Below are 17,915 nucleotides of genomic sequence, written 5' to 3' on the forward strand. Positions count from 1 at the left end.
ACTGATGATCCAGAAAAGCTTTAGTTGATTGAAATTAAGACTTAGAAATTAAATTTATGTATACTATTAATTCATTTTAGAAATAGAAATATAATACAAATTAACATTAAAATATTTCCATGAAAATGATTATATTTTCCAAAGTAAAAATCTTTGATGAGAAAAGTAGCATTGTTTTACTTGTTTTCAAATAACTTTAATGTCTGGCTTAACAGAGAAGAGTGAGATACTCATCACTGCCTCATACATTTCATTAGCCATCAGAGCAATGGCTTTATCACTCATCCTATAACTTCTGAAGAACTCCATTGTACACTCATTGGAGAATGAATGTAAAAAATGCAAATGATGTATTATTAATATTATTATGAAATAGTTTGACCTCTCAGATCTTTTAAGAGGACTTGGAGTCCTGAGAAGCCCCTGGAAGAAACTTTGAAACCACTGGCTGAAACCTGCTATGCCAACATATTTATCTATGCACTGGAAGGCATTTAAAGTGATAACAGAATTGAGGGAAAGAAACTGAGGGAAAAGGATAGGACAGGGAAATAAAACTAGGAAAAAGCAGGTCTCAATTAGAAACTTTTCTGCATACTCACATGGTTCTCCTAACATGATCCCACCTTAATATCAATCGGCTGGCTTTTTATTCCCTGGTGTATATCGGTCTAGTTGGAGGAGTGAACTGGGAAAAGAGGAAGAGAATAAATGGGTAGTGGGATACAACTTTAGGCATAGGATTGCCAAATAAAATACAGGACACCAGTTACATTTGAATTTCAGATAAACAAATAATTTTATAATACAAGTATGTCCCAAATATTGCACGAGACATACTTACACTGGAAAAGTATATGTTGGTTATCTGAAGTTCAAATATAATTGTGTGTCTTGCATTTTTATTTGCTAAATCTGGCAACCCTGTCTGGGCCAGGAGGCTCCTGTTTGGTGAGGGGCAATTTGAGAAGGGAGCAGCTATTAAGGCATTAGCTGTTATGACACTTACAGCAGGTGAGGGGTCCTGAACTGGCTACCAAGGGGAACAGAACAGGGTACCAACAGCTTCTGTACAACATCCTATTTAATTTCTGATAATGATGGTTATTAAAATCATAAAACACAAGCGATTATTTTATTTTCATGATCCACTGTTTCTAAGTTTAATAGAAGAATCTCTTCCAAAAAGATTTCCAAAATGGAACAAAAATAACAGAAAACATTTAAAAGGTCAACTCTACTGCTGTCCTTTACATAAATGAGATAATATTTACTTCGATCTATCAACAGCAATAAGGACAGTTTTAGAAGAACCTGAACCCTGACCTCAGAGCTTTGTAGTTTTGTATCATGTATGTAAATTGACGATTTTTATGAAAGTCTGGGTTTAAGTGAATATTCTCACTCATAAGAGGATCTCTGTGTTTTCTACTATAAAAAAATGTGATCATTGCTCCATTTCTGGTTGAGAAATACTGGATACTCTTGTTTATTATTATGTATAGTTAATATACAATATAAAATAGAAAGTTGTGAATGTAGGTGAATGTGCCCAAATAGCCACATGATGCATAGTGTGTCAGATAATAATGTGAACTGTATCTGGCTACTCACCAGGAGCCCAGGAGAAAATTATTTGTGATACCAAATCAGAATAAAACATAATGGTAGGATTACAGAGAATGCGGGTGTCTGTCATAGAAAGGTTCCTTCTTTGTATGAAGTTTCCTTCTTTGTGGACAAATATTGGGTTATCATTTCTGAAGTCATTAGTACATATGTTAGTTTAGGGTCCCCAGAAGTATTTCTTCAAATAAGAGTTATGTGAAAGTGATTTATTAGAACATGTTCCCATGAAAACCATCAAGGAATAAAGTGGGACACCAGGGGAAGTCATGCAAGGCTCTTGACATGAGGCAGTTTCAGAGCACAACTCTGGCTCCTATCTTCTGCAATCTTCACTAAACAAATAAAAAATACTTTATGAAAAAGATAGGATGAACTGGAACAGTTAGAATAAAAAGTTGAAGCAAATAGTAAAACATATATTTTCTCCTTTCTTCTTGAATAGTGTGCAAATGGAGAAATATCAGTGGAAATGGGAGTTTTTATGCTTTTCCCTAATGTAGTTCTACCCTCATTGTCTTGCAAGCCATTCTTGAGGGAAACATGTTAATTTCTGAATTAGAAAAGAATGTTTTAAACTGAAAGCACAAGTTAACTTAAAAACTAGAATATAAAATCACATGAATCTTTTAAAAAGAAACTTACAAAGTCAAGGATATTGTTAAGTTGATCTAAGAAAAACAAAAGAGAAAATGTGGAAGAATGTCCTTCCCCCTCAAAGTAAGTGTAACATGCAAATATAATGGTGTCACCATTAAACTTTGATTTCTGTAAGGGTGACTCAATGATGGTGAGAAAGTTTTCACAAAATAGTGGGAAATTTTCTGCCTAAAAAACATAACTGGACAAGGCAAAAAATGGAAAGGAGAGCCCAGATCTCTACTAATTTGGAAAAAGTGACAGTATTATTGTCACATCATTGTGACAGATGAGCAAAGATAGGGGGCTCAATGTCCCTCAAAGAAAAGTTGTGAACCACTCCTCATGGTTCTCCAAGGGAAAGGTAAATAGTGAGGTTCTGGCATCCCAACTATTCTAATGTAGATTAGAGGATAGACAATTCTGCCACAATCATGGTTATTCCTTTAATGCATTAAATGTACTCTTGGGTTTGAACGGCCTAGGAATTCTAATTCTTGTTTTAATCGTATCAGTACATTTGTAATTCATTCAACCAATACTTCTCAGTATGATATAATGACATAATAAATACACGGAATTTGAAGGTTGTAAAGGACCTTAAATGTCTAACCTATCCTGCCAAGGGAGAAATGGCTTCTATTCCTGAAAGATGGACATTGCGTACTTTCTGAAGCATCTTATTACCTGTTAAGCACTTCTAATTTCTGGCAAATTCTTCTAACATAGAGCTGAAAATTGCCTCCTCAAAACTTTCACATATTGGTTTGGTCTTATTTCTGTCTTCTGGAGTTCAACAAAATCTGAACATTTTTCTATATATTACAGTATTCCAAATATTTTCAAAAAATTATTATAACCTGTTAAGTGGTCTCTTCTCCATATCAAATAGTCCCAATTTCCTTAGCAAATACTGAGCTGGTTTAAAAGTATCCCCTACGATATCAGAGGCTCTCTTCTTCTAATCATTATACCCCCAAGCTAAACAATAAAGTAGGTGTGCATTTAGTACAAAATAGAGTAAGATTTTTTCATCCTGATTAATACAACTTAATATTATGCAAACTATAAAATAAATCATCCTATTTACTTTCACTGTCTCAATACCATTACTTTTTGGCAGCAAGAAGTTAATAAGTTAATCAATATATTTTTTAAAATCCTAAAATTTTCCATACGTTTTACATAAAAAAAATCTGTCATGTTTTTGAAGGACAATTTTTTTAAATTTCATGATTTCTATTCATATATGCTTTTGGTCTCAGTCGACTGATTCCACATATTATAAGCTTTTTGAACCCTAAATCTGCCATTAATACATTAGCTATCTCACCCAGTATTATCATCATGATTCCACTCAATACAGATTTTTTGAGCGCTCATTAATTATTAGATACCTTATACCTTAATAGCTGCTAATGATAGGGTGTTAATGCCTTGTTCTCATAGGGATTATAGTATGGTAAGTGTATGAATATGGTCTGATATCTAATTTTAATGAATATTTGCAAATCTCAGCATTCACCTCACTTGCTATAAAAAATTTTGTACAAGCACACAAATTTTAGTAGAGTGACTATATAATTTATTGTTGGAACTAGGGTGCTTTTGAGAATAAAAACGATGTTATTAACAATTACAAAGCAAAGCAAAACCAAAAAAATCAAGGGGGAATTACCTGGCAGTCCAGTGGTTAGAACTAGGCGATCTCACTGCCAGGGCCCTGGGTTCGATCACTGGCCTGGGAGCTAAGATCCTGCAAGCTGCGAGGCGCAGCCAAAAAATGAACAAACAAACAAACAAAAAACCGTTACACCTATGTAACATGCATAAACTGCCAATGCACTATTTATATTAAATGGTCACCTTACATTTAAGAAAAATTCTACAACAAATTTCTCTTTGAAGTAGTAACACTTTAGCATTCAGAAGTGGTATGTTTATTGGTACCCTTAATTAAGCAAATTACAAACCTATCAATAGGGAAAATTATGCTTTTTCATAGGGAAAATTTTATAAAACATATGGTGCAGTATATTAGCCAAGGCTTTTTAGAAATATAACTAGTTTGGGTAGATTATGTGTTGGATTATATGTATATGTTGCATCTGAAATTTCATAGATAGTTTTCTAAACATGCCTTCCTCATATCCTACTAATAGGTACTTTTAATATATATAATAAAAAATGTTTAAGTTGAACCAACTGAAATAAGATTCTATCACTTGATTACAGGTAACAATCTTTGTGATTTTTAAAATTGGTATGAAGTCTCAGAAACTGTTTCACCAGATAGAGCATAGTTAGCATATTACTATTTCCTTTTAGGTTTTTGTGTCATTCAGGATAGCTCTGTTATGATGCAGTAATTAATACCATCCAATCTCAATGATTTAACTTCAATGATTTACTTCACTATATGCCTATTGAAGATTATTAAGGGTCTCTGTTCTTCATGATTATTTAGAGAACAGGGTTCCATGATTACCTGTACTGGGAAGGTAATCACTAAGATTGTTTACAATGTCATTTTTTACAATGACAATTAAATGCCTCCACTTGCAAGTGACACATGACACTTCCATTTGTATTTTGTTGGCCAATTCAAGCCACTGTGCCAACTCCAAGGGGATGTGCACTCCTCTCATGTGCCTAAAGGGTGAACTGTACAATTTATGATTATCTTAATAAACTCTTACAGCCCCTTTTCATTAACAGCGTATTGATAACTCTTTTAAAATGCTTGCAGAAAAATTACTAATGGAAGTCGAGGATTCTTTCATTTTCTGGGTTAGATCACAGTGTATGAAATTAGTTTTTAAAAGATACATTTCATAATACAGGGTTAAGTCAATTGGTACAAATAATGTTTGACATAATGACTAATCTTATGAAGAATTTATAAAAAAATTGTTTTTACTATAATTTAGAGCCAGAGTCTCACAAACATAGAAGCAATCAATGCTAGATATATTTTTAAAGTAATTCTGGGAAATAAACAACTATTTTAAATCAATATAAATACTGACAAAGAAAAACAGTGAAGGAATTTAATAGAAATGCTGGACCTCTTTCAAAGATTTTATTATTGTTAAGTGGTATGGACTATTTGCAGCCATAAAACACAAGGAAAATATGTTTTACCATTGAAACATGTGTTCAGGATTCTTATCAACCTATCAGTTGTTAACTACTACAGACACTTTGAAATACTACCAATGTAATGTGGCTGTTGAGTTTTCCATACATTCTTAACCACATTCATTTCTAAAAACAGGAATTTGGGGCACACATATGTTCAGAATTTAGATTTCTTAAAAATATGTGTTGTTAATGGCAAAAAGAAATTTGCCTTCTGTTTTTTTAGGCTTAATTATTTGGCTACTTTCTGATAAGTGTATTACTTTTTTTTTTCTTTAAGAGAAATATCAATAAAAATGAACCTCACATAGTTTCTGTTGAAAATACTTTTATTCATTTATTAAAGGTTTGATATCATTCTCTATTGCACGAGTGTTTGTGTTTGTCTGAGCATGTATGTGTCAACCAGCACAAGGCCTCAAGGATGAAAAGTCAATGATAGAAAATAGAAATGCATAAAAATGAATCCATGAGGAAAAAAGGCAATAACTAGGTGAAAGTGACCTATATGCAGGAGAAATCAAAATGCATCTTCTCCCTGGATTCAATAAGTAACTATGTTCCATACAATAATATTTGATTAAGTATCAGTCATATTTTCTACCTTATATATTTTTGTAAACATAAAAATTACATTTCTGCCTTGGTCAGCAACAGAAGACAAAACAGAAAAAGTAATTGAAAATATATTACCTATATACATAAAAGATAATTTGGTATAGGAATCTAAACCTTGAATTTATTTTTAAAGCACAATGCTGGCTTTTAAATAAAATGAATTTCAGTATGTCAACACAGCCTCCAGAAAAAGTATTTTCAAATAAGTGTAAATAATACATGTGGTATTGTTTTATTAGCACTGTTTTTGCCATGAGACATAAGAGTGTGCTAATATAAACATAGGAAAGACATTTCATTCAAGATAGGCAAATTGCAAGGGGAAAAAAAACTACATTCAAGATCTATCACAGTTATTTTGAAGCTCATGTTTTCTAAATGCTTTTGCTTAGAAATAGAATTCAATGTTATTCATTTCTTTTTTCTGTGCTATACAGACAAAATTTGTAACTGGTGAGGAGTGGCATTGTAATGCATAAAAGTATACATGATATAGGAAAGTGATTTGTTATATACACGCATTTTGCTATTCCTTCCACTATCATAAAGCTTTCCATATATCATGATTAGCGAAACTAAATAAAACAGAATCTCTACTAATAGATGTCCTTTCCCCTAGATTGTACTTGACATCCAGATATTTGTACATTTGCCCACCATTCTGGAGTAGAGGGTTAGGGCTTAGTTGTTTAGAAATTCATAGGTCAATTGCCTGTAATTTCCTTTACCAGTTTACCTCTTTGTTTTTGAATTACGGACAGTTACTTGTACAGTAAGAATCTTTTCTCTTTTTCCATCTCTGTACTGTTACCAACCTTTCATTCTGTATTATACTTCCTTAAACAGAAACCTGATGATTGACCTAGATCTCTCCACCCCATTTCTTTGTCCTCCAATTCAAACCGATCTCTTCATAACTCTTTCCAATCTCAATCCATACTCGACCTAGTTTATTCTTGAATCATTTTTCATATGAAACACTAGAATGAAAGGGATCTAATGTAGCTTCCCTTACCTAATCCTTTAAATAATAATAAACATTTATTGTATAACATATGATGGATTAGAAATCCATTTTACATATCTTATCTCATAGGTTTTCCCAATAACTCTATGCTGTAGGTGGGAGATTATCTGTTATACACAATGAAGAAAAAATAAACTTGGTTCCTCAGCAGCATTTAATATCAGCTCTCATGACCCTTATTTTGAAATGTTATATTTTCTGGCCTCAACTTCCATGGCACAGCACCTTTTTTCTAGAGCCTCTTTGCTTTCAGTCTCCTTTGTGGATTCATTATATCTAACAGGTCATTTAATATTTAAATTCCTCTAGCCAGTCCCAAGGTCTTTTTGCTTTGTTCCCATCATTATATCTCTCTAGTCCATTTCATCACCTCCAGTCAAAATTCTCCTTGGAGTTCTACATACATATTTTGAGTTAACTTAATATTTCTTAATATTCTTAATATTTATGAATATTAAGTTAACTCAAAACCTGTATGTAGGGCTTCCCTGGTGGCGCAGTGGTTGAGAGTCCGCCTGCCGATGCGGGGCACACGGGTTCATGCCCCGGACTGGGAAGATCCCGCATGCCGCGGAGGGGCTGGGCCCGTGAGCCATGGCCGCTGAGCCTGCGCGTCTGGAGCCTGTGCTCCACCACAAAGGGAGAGGCCACAGCAGTAAGAGGCCCGTGTACCGCAAAAAACAAAACCTGTATGTAGAGTTTAATATTTCTTTTAAGTGTTTCTTGGGCATCTCAAGTTTTACATTTAAAGTTAAATTTATTGTCTTCCTTTCAAACCTTACTCTCCTGTGGTATTCCTTTTACCAGTGAGGTCAAAAGCATCTTTCTAGGTGTGCAAGCTAAAAATATAAAAGTCATCTTTTACACTTCTCTCTTCATTACCACCCTCACCAGTGATCAAATCTCCTAACAAGTTTCAACTGTAACTTTGACCAACATTTATTCTTCATTTTCACCATTACCACTTTACACCAATCTAGGAAATCTTTACGCTGGAGAACTGCTTTGTAATCCTCATTTTTTAACCTTATGTATTCTTGGACACGTTTTATCCATTCAAACTGATATTTTGTATGAAGTTTTTCCTCTCAAGGCATTTGATTACCTTTAGCACTGGGGACCACAATAAATGCAGAAGGAAAGACAGGACAGATTTCAGAAATTTTATGAACATAGGGAGATAAAATTTGGAATTGAGAGTTACCATGGCAGCCAGCATTTGAGGGACACAGATGGCACAGTGGTTGTTCCTTTGACATATTTTAATTATTGTTAAGCTAGATGTGACAAGAAGCAAAGAACCCAATAAAACGACAATAAGACAGAGGAAAGTTTCTGGAAGTATCATGATGTTAAAAAGAAAAAAAGAAAGAAAGAAATTCAGGATCAGCTATGGAGGGAGGACTACAGGGAACAGCTCAGGCTTTCAGTTGGGACCATGCTGGAATGAGACCCAAGGATTGGGAATGAAGGAGGAATAGAATGAGCCTTAGAAAAGAGATCCTGATCCCATTGTCAATTTCATTCCCTAATTACATTAGAGTGAGGGGTCACTACTCTAACAGCCTATTGCAATCAATGTACTTGTTATCCAGACCTTAACAATATATTATAGTTAATAGCTGTCTTTTAATAAATAATGACTAGACATATAAAAAATCATGAGGCAAGGCATGTACAGATACAGAAGCAAGATAATGTGAACCAGTGATCACGATAAAACATGGCTTAAAAAAAAAGCAGACTGGCATCCTGGAATTAGCAAACAAGAGCTTTGAAAATGATAAAGTAAGTTCTGAAGAACTAGGAAAATTCAGCCTTCAGCCTAAAGGCTAAAGAGAATTGATACCAGGTGGAAACCTGATCCAAAAGAAGGGATGAAAAGCACTGGGAAAGAGAAAAATATGTAAGTAATTATAAAACATTATTTATGTTTAGCTGATTAAAAATAAAATATATTTTGATGTTTGTAATAGATAAATATATTGATAGAGACAAAATATATCGAAACAGTAGCCCAATGGATGGGATAGAATTTAATGGAATTATACTGTTTAAGGTTCTTAGAATGTCTATAAATAAATATAAGATTAATTCAAGGTAGAATAGGATAGTATATTCATCACTGTTTTACTTCTTAGAGAAAGAACTGAAGTGATAATAATATAAAGAGGGAGAAGTACATAGGTAGTGGAGGAGATAAAATGAAATGCGAAAACAATTCTCAATCAATACAAAAAAGAAGGCAATAAAATAATAACAACAGAGCAAAGAAGAGATGGAACAAAAATACAAGCAGGAGGACTTAAAAGGTAAATGCAATCATAGTATATAATTACATTAAATGTAAATGGAGTAAACACTCTAAATAAAGGTTGAGATTATAAGACTGTATTAAAAAATCCAATTATATACATATATATTTTTATCAAAAATATTTTATACAATATGACACAGATGGTCTGCTAGATCACATCTTAGGACACACAAAAAAGTAACAATTTAAAAATCTGAACTCATACAAAATATGTTCTCTTATCACATGGAATTAAATTGGAAATTGGTAAAATATGTCTAAAGTTTCCAAATATTTGAAACTTAATGAAAATAGTGACAAATACATGGCTCAACAGTGAAATAAAGTCATATTTACACTGTATAATAATAAAAAGATGTTATCAAAATATGTGAAACACAACACAAGCAGTATTTCTAGAGAATGTTATATTTATCTATGCTTATATTAGAGTAGAAGAATATTTTAAAATCAAAGGTATAAGCTCTGACTTTAAAAAGCTAGATATTCCATACACTTATTTTTTATCCACGTGATCTGTATTAAATGTAAGGAGATTTTAAAATCTTCTAGTATCAATATATTTCAATTTCTCCTTGGAGCTTTTGTAATTTGTGCTTCATGAATGTTTTGCTATGTTACTATATGCCTAAATATGAATGCATGTATATAATATATACTGTATTTTATTTTACAATTATAAATATTAGCATTATAACGTGGGGTCTTGTCTTCACCCTTTTTTGGTTTGAGTTCTATTCTGTCAAATATCATGATATTGGCCCTTGCATTTTTAAATTTAGACTTGCCTATTTGTTCTTTCTACTCTTAATCTTTATGGAATATCTTTAAGGAGGTTCTCTGGCTCACAGCATAGCATTGGATTTTGTGTTAGACAGAGTGATTTTTCTTTTATAAGAGTTAATTTGACCAGATAAATATATTCAACTGAAATTCTATCAGAGAGAGGACAAAAGAGAAGCAGAGAGAGAGGGAGAGAGAATTTTACAATGTGATCTGATCTCCTTCGCTTTCTTTCTCTCTCTCATATATACATTGATATGCAAGGATTCTTGTCTTTTTGTCTAAAAAGTTATTATTGTATAGGACATGGATAAAATATTTCCATTCTCATCCTCTTTTTCTTCTTCTTCATCCTCCCCCCAATCCTCCTCTCTCTTCCTCTTCCCCTTCATCATCTCCTTCTTCTTATGGCATATCTAATGATTCCCTACTTCAAACATTATGAGCATTTTTATATCTGTTTTCTCCTTTACCAACAGCATCTAATTTGAACTAACATATTTTTTCTTTCAGTAAACACAGGAAATCATCAAGTTTATTTTATTTTTATATTCTCTTGTCACTCTTCAACAATTTATGTTATCCTATGTCTATACTGTCCAAATAGATCACCATAACATACTATAATATCTTCCTTAGTTTCATCAATTAGGCTGAGCTCCACCAATAAATTTATATTCATTGTTCAACACAAGCCTTACGCTAATGATTACCTATTCATTTTACTTGTCTAAAGCTCACCCATTATTTGATTTATGAAAAGCGTTCATGAGAACAACATCCTGAGGATCTTGCACTGTGTGGCAGTTTGTCTACAGCCATTCATTATACTTGAAATCCAATTTGCCAGGATATAAAACCATGACTAAACTGGCTTTCTCTGTGCAGGCTAAAGTATTACTCTATTATCTCTTGGCATAAATTGTTGCTGTAGAAAAATCTGATGCTAATTTGATTTTCTTCCTCTTAGAAATGAGTATGTCTTTTTTGATTTCTGAAGTTTTATTTCAAAGTTTAACAGTATTACTAGAATATGTCTTGGCTGATCTAAGGTATTTTTTCTAGTTATGTGCTGTGACATCCTCATATATAGGTTCAAGTCACATTTTATTTCAGAATGTATACATTAACTACAAAATTTTAGTGTTTGTTCTGGTCCAGTGCTTTGATTTTCTCCTATAGAGACTCCAGTTATCTGTGTGTTAGATCTTTGTTGCCTATCTTCTTTAACAATCACCTGTTCACATATCAAATTTCTTTCCTCTGTATCCTCTTTATTATTTTCTCCTTTCTATGTTTCACTTATTTTATGATGCTATTTGTGGTATTTACTTACCTTTTGTGTTTTCTAGGTTAATCTTCAATATCACAATAAATATTTTTGTAATTTTAATCCTTTCCTGCATAGTATCAGCTGTCTTTTTAAGTTTTTCTTTATATATATATACATAATTTATGAATTTCTCAAATTATAATTTAGATTGTTCTGTTTATACCTCATTACATTCTTAAATTATATGATCTTATTTGTAATTATTAGCTTAAATTTTATAGATGCTTTCTATATATGTGTTTCTGTTAAGCATTTGTTGTCTCTTATCCTGCTCATTATTCTCTGTATCTTATAATAAATGTCTCTTCTCTTTCCTTTGACAACTGTCCCTGTACTTTTCAATAAAACTTCTCCAAACAATTTCTTCTCAGTGCTGGTTTTTATTCTGGAAAGGGGCTTTATTTGATTAATTTGAGAGTTTCTTCATTACAAAACATTCTGGCATCTTTTGACCTTTCCACAGTCCTTTTGTATTTGCCTGTGAATGGGAGATTGATAAAGTCTTCCTTAGTTTTGGCTGTGTTCCCAGATTATTCCATTGAGATTTCCGTTCAAGTTGTGACTCCTTAGTTTGGTAGCGACAACTTACATTTTAGAGTTTTTTGCTGTCACAAATGTAGAAATCCCTTGGCCTTTTCTCCTGTTCCTCACAAATAGTTACTGTTTCCACACAGGTCTTCTATATTTTGATGAATACTTTGCATTCAGTTTTTTTGTTTCTTGTCCGTAGGTATCTCACTTTGTCAGCCAAATTGTTCAATCTCTATTAGTGGAGGTGTTCATAGAGATTCAAACACTATATCTCTACTGACCTGCCTAGCTAACTGAATTTTTTATCTCAATACCGAAAGATGAATTGTAAATCCTAAACCAAAGAATCTTAGAATGCAAACTAATAAGCATTTTAAACCTAGGATTCAACAAATTAGCTGAGGTAAGAGGTTGCATATTATCTTCAAAAGTCAACTATTTGTCTAGAAAATGGATTATGTATAATTTATACATTTAAAATAAAATTAAAAATGTTTTTGCAGCGGGGTCAGAGGGGTCTGAGTATAAAAATTTCTTGTTATTACTATTTATTATTTTCTTTCTCCTCATCACATTTTTTCGGTTATTGTTGTAGAGCTTCCCTGCTGCTTTTTTAGCATTGGATTGTGACAGATGTTTAATGAAAGTTGAAAGTGTTTTTATTCAATGCCATAAGCTTTTCAGAAGAAAGACAATATGCAAATTTAAATCATAAATAACTGAAGTGTGAATCAAGATGCTTTCTCAAAGGAATACATAACTAGTATATTAAAAAAAAGATAAAATATAATAGCCTTAGATTTAAAAGATTATGAAATTGAAGAGTGCATAATTCCAAACTGCTTCATTATTTTTAGGAAAAAATTTAATTTTTTCACTAGAGTATCTACCTAAACAGGGAAGAAAGTGACTATAAGGCTCATTAGGTAAATGGCTCTGCCAAGAATTCCTATATAACTAGAACGTATATTCTAAAGGAGAGAAATAAATACAGTTGAAAACTGGTTATCTTCCAAAATCATCAACATTCTGGGGGAATTGGTTAAATAAATTATGGATCATTCTTTTGACGGAACATTGCTTTTACAATGATATTTTTAAAAAATTTAATATAATGAAATATGTTCATGTTAAATGGTGTTTATACATATATTTATGTTTTGTCAGGGGATAATTACTCCCATACGTTTTTTCTTTCCAAGTGGACAATGTTTCATTGGTGAAGCACTCCTGACCTATGTCTATCATTTTAATCATTCTCTCCTCAAGGTACATGTAGAATTTTAATATTATTGGTTTATTTGAAAGGAATTGATTGTTTATAATCACCTCAGTTGTGAAATTTTATGTTTTGGAACCAAGGTTTTTGCCTGAAGCAGGAGTTCATTCTTATATCAGATGATCAATATAAGCAGGGAACATCCTTCAAGTTGGGGAGCTCTGTTTCAAAGTTGCCAGTGAACAGGTGAGTAATTCTGTTTAATTGTGGGATTCAGTTAGCAGATGAATTTGGCTGTCATACCAGGTAACTTAATCGTTATTGATAGTATTATTTTTCTTTATTTTTTTCTCTTTTTTTTCACAAGGTATACCAAAAAGGAGGGTATTGTTTAATAGGTCACCACAAAATAATTTCCCTGGTTCATCTAATGATTCACAAAGACTCAAACGTACATGTCCATCAACAGATGAATAGATAAAGATGTATATACAATGGAATATTACTCAGCCATAAAAAAAAATGGAATAATGCCATTTGTAGCAACATGGATGGACTTGGAGACTGTCACACTGAGTGAAGTATGTCAGACAGAGAAAGACAAATATCATATGTTATCACTTATATGTGGAATCTTAAAAAATGGTACAAATGAACTTGCTTACAAAACAGAAATAGAGTCACTGTTGTAAAAAACAAACTTATGGTTACCAGGGGGAAGAAGGGGGTAGAGATAAATTGGGAGATTGGGATTGACACATACACACTACTATATAAAAAATAGATAACTAATGATAACCTACTATATGGCACAGGGAACTCTACTCAGTACTCTCTAATGACCTATATGGGAAAAGATTCTTAAAAAGAGTGGATATATGTATATGTATAACTTATTCACTTTGCTGTACAGCAGAAACTAACACAACATTGTAAATAAACTATACTGTACTAAAATTTTTTTAAAAAAGACTCAAAGGCAACTGTTTGAAGACACACACACAGATTGAAATTGAGATAATTCACATTTCAAATTCCCCTGTAATTTCAGTTTAAGACACTCATGTGATTTTCACTCTGCAAGAAAATATGAGTTATTGCTCAATTGTTTTGAATATTAATCCATCATGTCATGGAAGTATAGTGCAGATGCCAATTGCGTATCTAGAGTTAAAATATTTAATTCCCAGTGGATGCTTAAGGTAATAATGCATAATTTAGGTTTTTTATTCACCTGAACACAAATGTTCATGACCTAATTTTAGAAAGAAGATTCCAAAAATCTTAGCAGGTTAAATGGTGGTATAATATTAAAAAGAGTTAGACTTATAGCTGAAGTGATTAAGAGCCCACACTTGGAGAATTAGCAAAACTCAATCGTAATTTAAGAACTGTATAAACAAATGAATACTATCCAAATATGTGTTTACCACTTTTATAAAGGAAACTGCTATAAGAAGGAAATTATCACCCACTCACTGAAGGTGTGGACTATGTAGATATCTCCTTGACCTTAATTATATACCACTAACACTGTAAAAAATTATTAAAGAGTATTGTGTGTATATTGTTTTGTAGGAAGTATATCATGATATCAGGCTATTTAACTTTTAGACTTAAATATACAGATTAGGTAGACAAAGCTTTTTTTTTTAATATGTGTAAAATCACACATGTAAAGTTTCAAAGGAAGTATGTCAATACATTACTAATTGACTCTCAGTAGTTGGGTGATAGATTATTTTTGTATTTATGTTTCCTCTATATTTAAAAATTTCTAAATTAGGATCAGCAAATAATTGATTAGAAGATAAAGCTGGCACTGTGTAAACCAAACATCTGGGTAGTTAGTTAGATTTTTAAATTTTCAATATGTTTCTTTGACATTAGATATTTTGATATATAAACTCAGTAAAAGCCATTCATGAAATCTATCTTCACTATGAAAAATGACAAAGATTTTGATACAAGTGCTGAAAAATATAGAGAAAACTGACTTGCATACTGGGGCAATGCAGCCAACAACCAGATGTGCTGGCTTATTTCCTACCAAAACGATTTCTTATCTATATCTTACTTTATGATCCATGAGGAAAATATCATATTCTACTAATTATGGTACATCTTATTCAAAATTACAACATTATGAGCATATCTGTGGATGCAGAGTTTGTTCACTTTTTTGGTCAGTGAAAATTACAAGTCTGTAAAATTTCCATTAATTTTTTTTTCTGTATAAGAAAAATCAGAGATCTTTACTATAATTATATATTCTTTTCTGGTAATTTATAAAGAGTAGGCAAATAAGGATAAGAATTAGCACTGGTTTTCATTCACATCCTCTTGAAGCTGTAGGAGAAATTTTTGAGGTTTTCCAGTCTATGATTTTCTAATAGAGGTTCATCTTAAATAGAGTGCAAAAGAAAAGGCTCACAGCAACATCTCAAGTCTATTTTTGGCATAATACAATATAACATAATATAATTTTAAAAGTATATCATGATTTAGAAAAGACAAAATTTTTATAGATCAGATTACTGTAAAATTCTGACTTGCCAATCAGGCACAATTTGGTTTTACTTGACATTATCCTTTCTTTGAAAAGTCACTTTCCTTCTCCTTTGAGAGTATATGGTTATAAATTGAAGATAGTAACATTGCATTGGGAAACATAAGTTAGGAATGATCTTTATTTTACTGTCACAAGTGACTTTTTTTTTTTTCTATTCATACCCTGTCCTTGGCGTTTAGAAGAAATTCATAGGACCTTTTGGTAAATTTTAAAGGAGTTACTCCCTTCATCTTCATTTCCACTTCACTACCTTTACTGAGTATCATCTTTCATCATCTGAAAAATACAACAGTGGCCTAATATCCTAACTTTTATATTATTCTCATAGCATTACCTTTAATGGCATGTTCCTATTATCCTAAATCAATGGACATGAATGGATTATTTATTACATGGGACTGGGTTAATTGAATAATAATTTAGAAAACAATATACTTGGTCCATTTGTTAAAGTGGTCAACCTTACTCTTTCTATTTCTCTCTGCAACCATGTTAGGTAAACCAGTCAGCTTCTTTATTGTGCAGAGTTAAAAAAAATGTATATCTACATCTACAAACAAAAAATGTATATCTACAAACAGTAAATGCTGGAGAGGGTGTGGAGAAAAGGGAACCCTCATACACTGTTGGTGGGAATGTAAATTGATACAGTCACTATGGAGAACAGTATGGAGGTTCCTTAAAAAACTAAAAATAGAACTACCATACAACTCAGCAATCCCACTACTGGGCACATACCCTGAGAAAACCATAATTCAAAAAAAAAAAGAGTCATGTACCACAATGTTCATTGTAGCTCTATTTACAATAGTCAGGACATGGAAGCAACCTAAGTGTCCATCAACAGATGAATGGATAAAGAAAATGTGGTACATATGTACAATGGAATATTACTCAGCCATAAAAAGAAACGACATTGAGTTATTTGTAGTGAGGTGGATGGACCTAGAGTCTGTCATACAGAGTGAAGTAAGTCAGAAAGAGAAAAACAAATACTGTATGCTAACACATATATATGGAGTCTAAAAAAAAAAAAAAAGGTCACGAAGAACCTAGGGGCAAGACGGGAATAAAGACGCAGACCTACGAGAAAATGGATTTGAGGACATGGGGAGGGGGAAGGGTAAGGTGGGACAAAGTGGGAGAGTGGTAGTGTACATATGGACATATATACACTACCAAATGTAAAATAGCTATCTAGTGGGAAGCAGTCGCACAGCACAGGGAGATCAGCTCGGTGCTTTGTGACCAGGTAGAAGGGTGGGTTAGGGAGGGTGGGAGGGAGGGAGATGCAAGAGAGAAGAGATATGGGGATATATGTATATGTATAACTGATTCACTTCGTTATAAAACAGAAACTAACACACCACTGTAAAGCAATCATATTGCAATAAAAACGTTAACAAATGTATAAGTAAAACACAAATAAATTAGAAAAGGATATAAACATAATGCCTAAAAGTGGAAGTATAATCAGTCAACAGACTTTTGAAAATATTTTTAATGTCTCTGGAAATAAGCTTGCAAATCAATCTGCAGTGCAGTGCCATATCAAATAAATATTCTTCAGATAGTTAAACAATTCTATTTAATAAGGTTTAAAATGACACACTCATATTTCCAGTGTTATGACGAATTGGTAAAAGTCTTTTAAATCAGCAATATGTAACAGGCTCTAATGATATGTAGATACTTGGAAATAATAATTATACACATGAAAACTTATCCAAAGGAGACAATCTTTAAAAGAAATATGATTTGCCCAAAGATATTCTTAGGAAAATGCATTATTTATAATGTTAGGTGAAGTAAGTATAATATATCCAAAATATCTTATCTCATACGAAAACAACATTTAAAATTGTTTTCAGAAAAAAAGTTGAAAAATGCATATTTTAACGGTGATATCTGGTAATATGCTGGGTGATATATATTCTTTACAATTTCAAAAAATTGATCTTAAATTTCCATGAGAAAAATACTATATATATATGTAGTAAACAAAACAATATTATCTTTCCTGCAAATCCTCAACCTTACTTAATACTACTCAGTCAAAATAGCTAGTTGGATTTTGGTATTAAAATTCCTTTTTCAGGTAAAAAAATC

This window comes from Globicephala melas, chromosome 14 (assembly GCF_963455315.2).
Source record: "Globicephala melas chromosome 14, mGloMel1.2, whole genome shotgun sequence".
In the NCBI taxonomy this organism is placed as follows: domain Eukaryota; kingdom Metazoa; phylum Chordata; class Mammalia; order Artiodactyla; family Delphinidae; genus Globicephala; species Globicephala melas.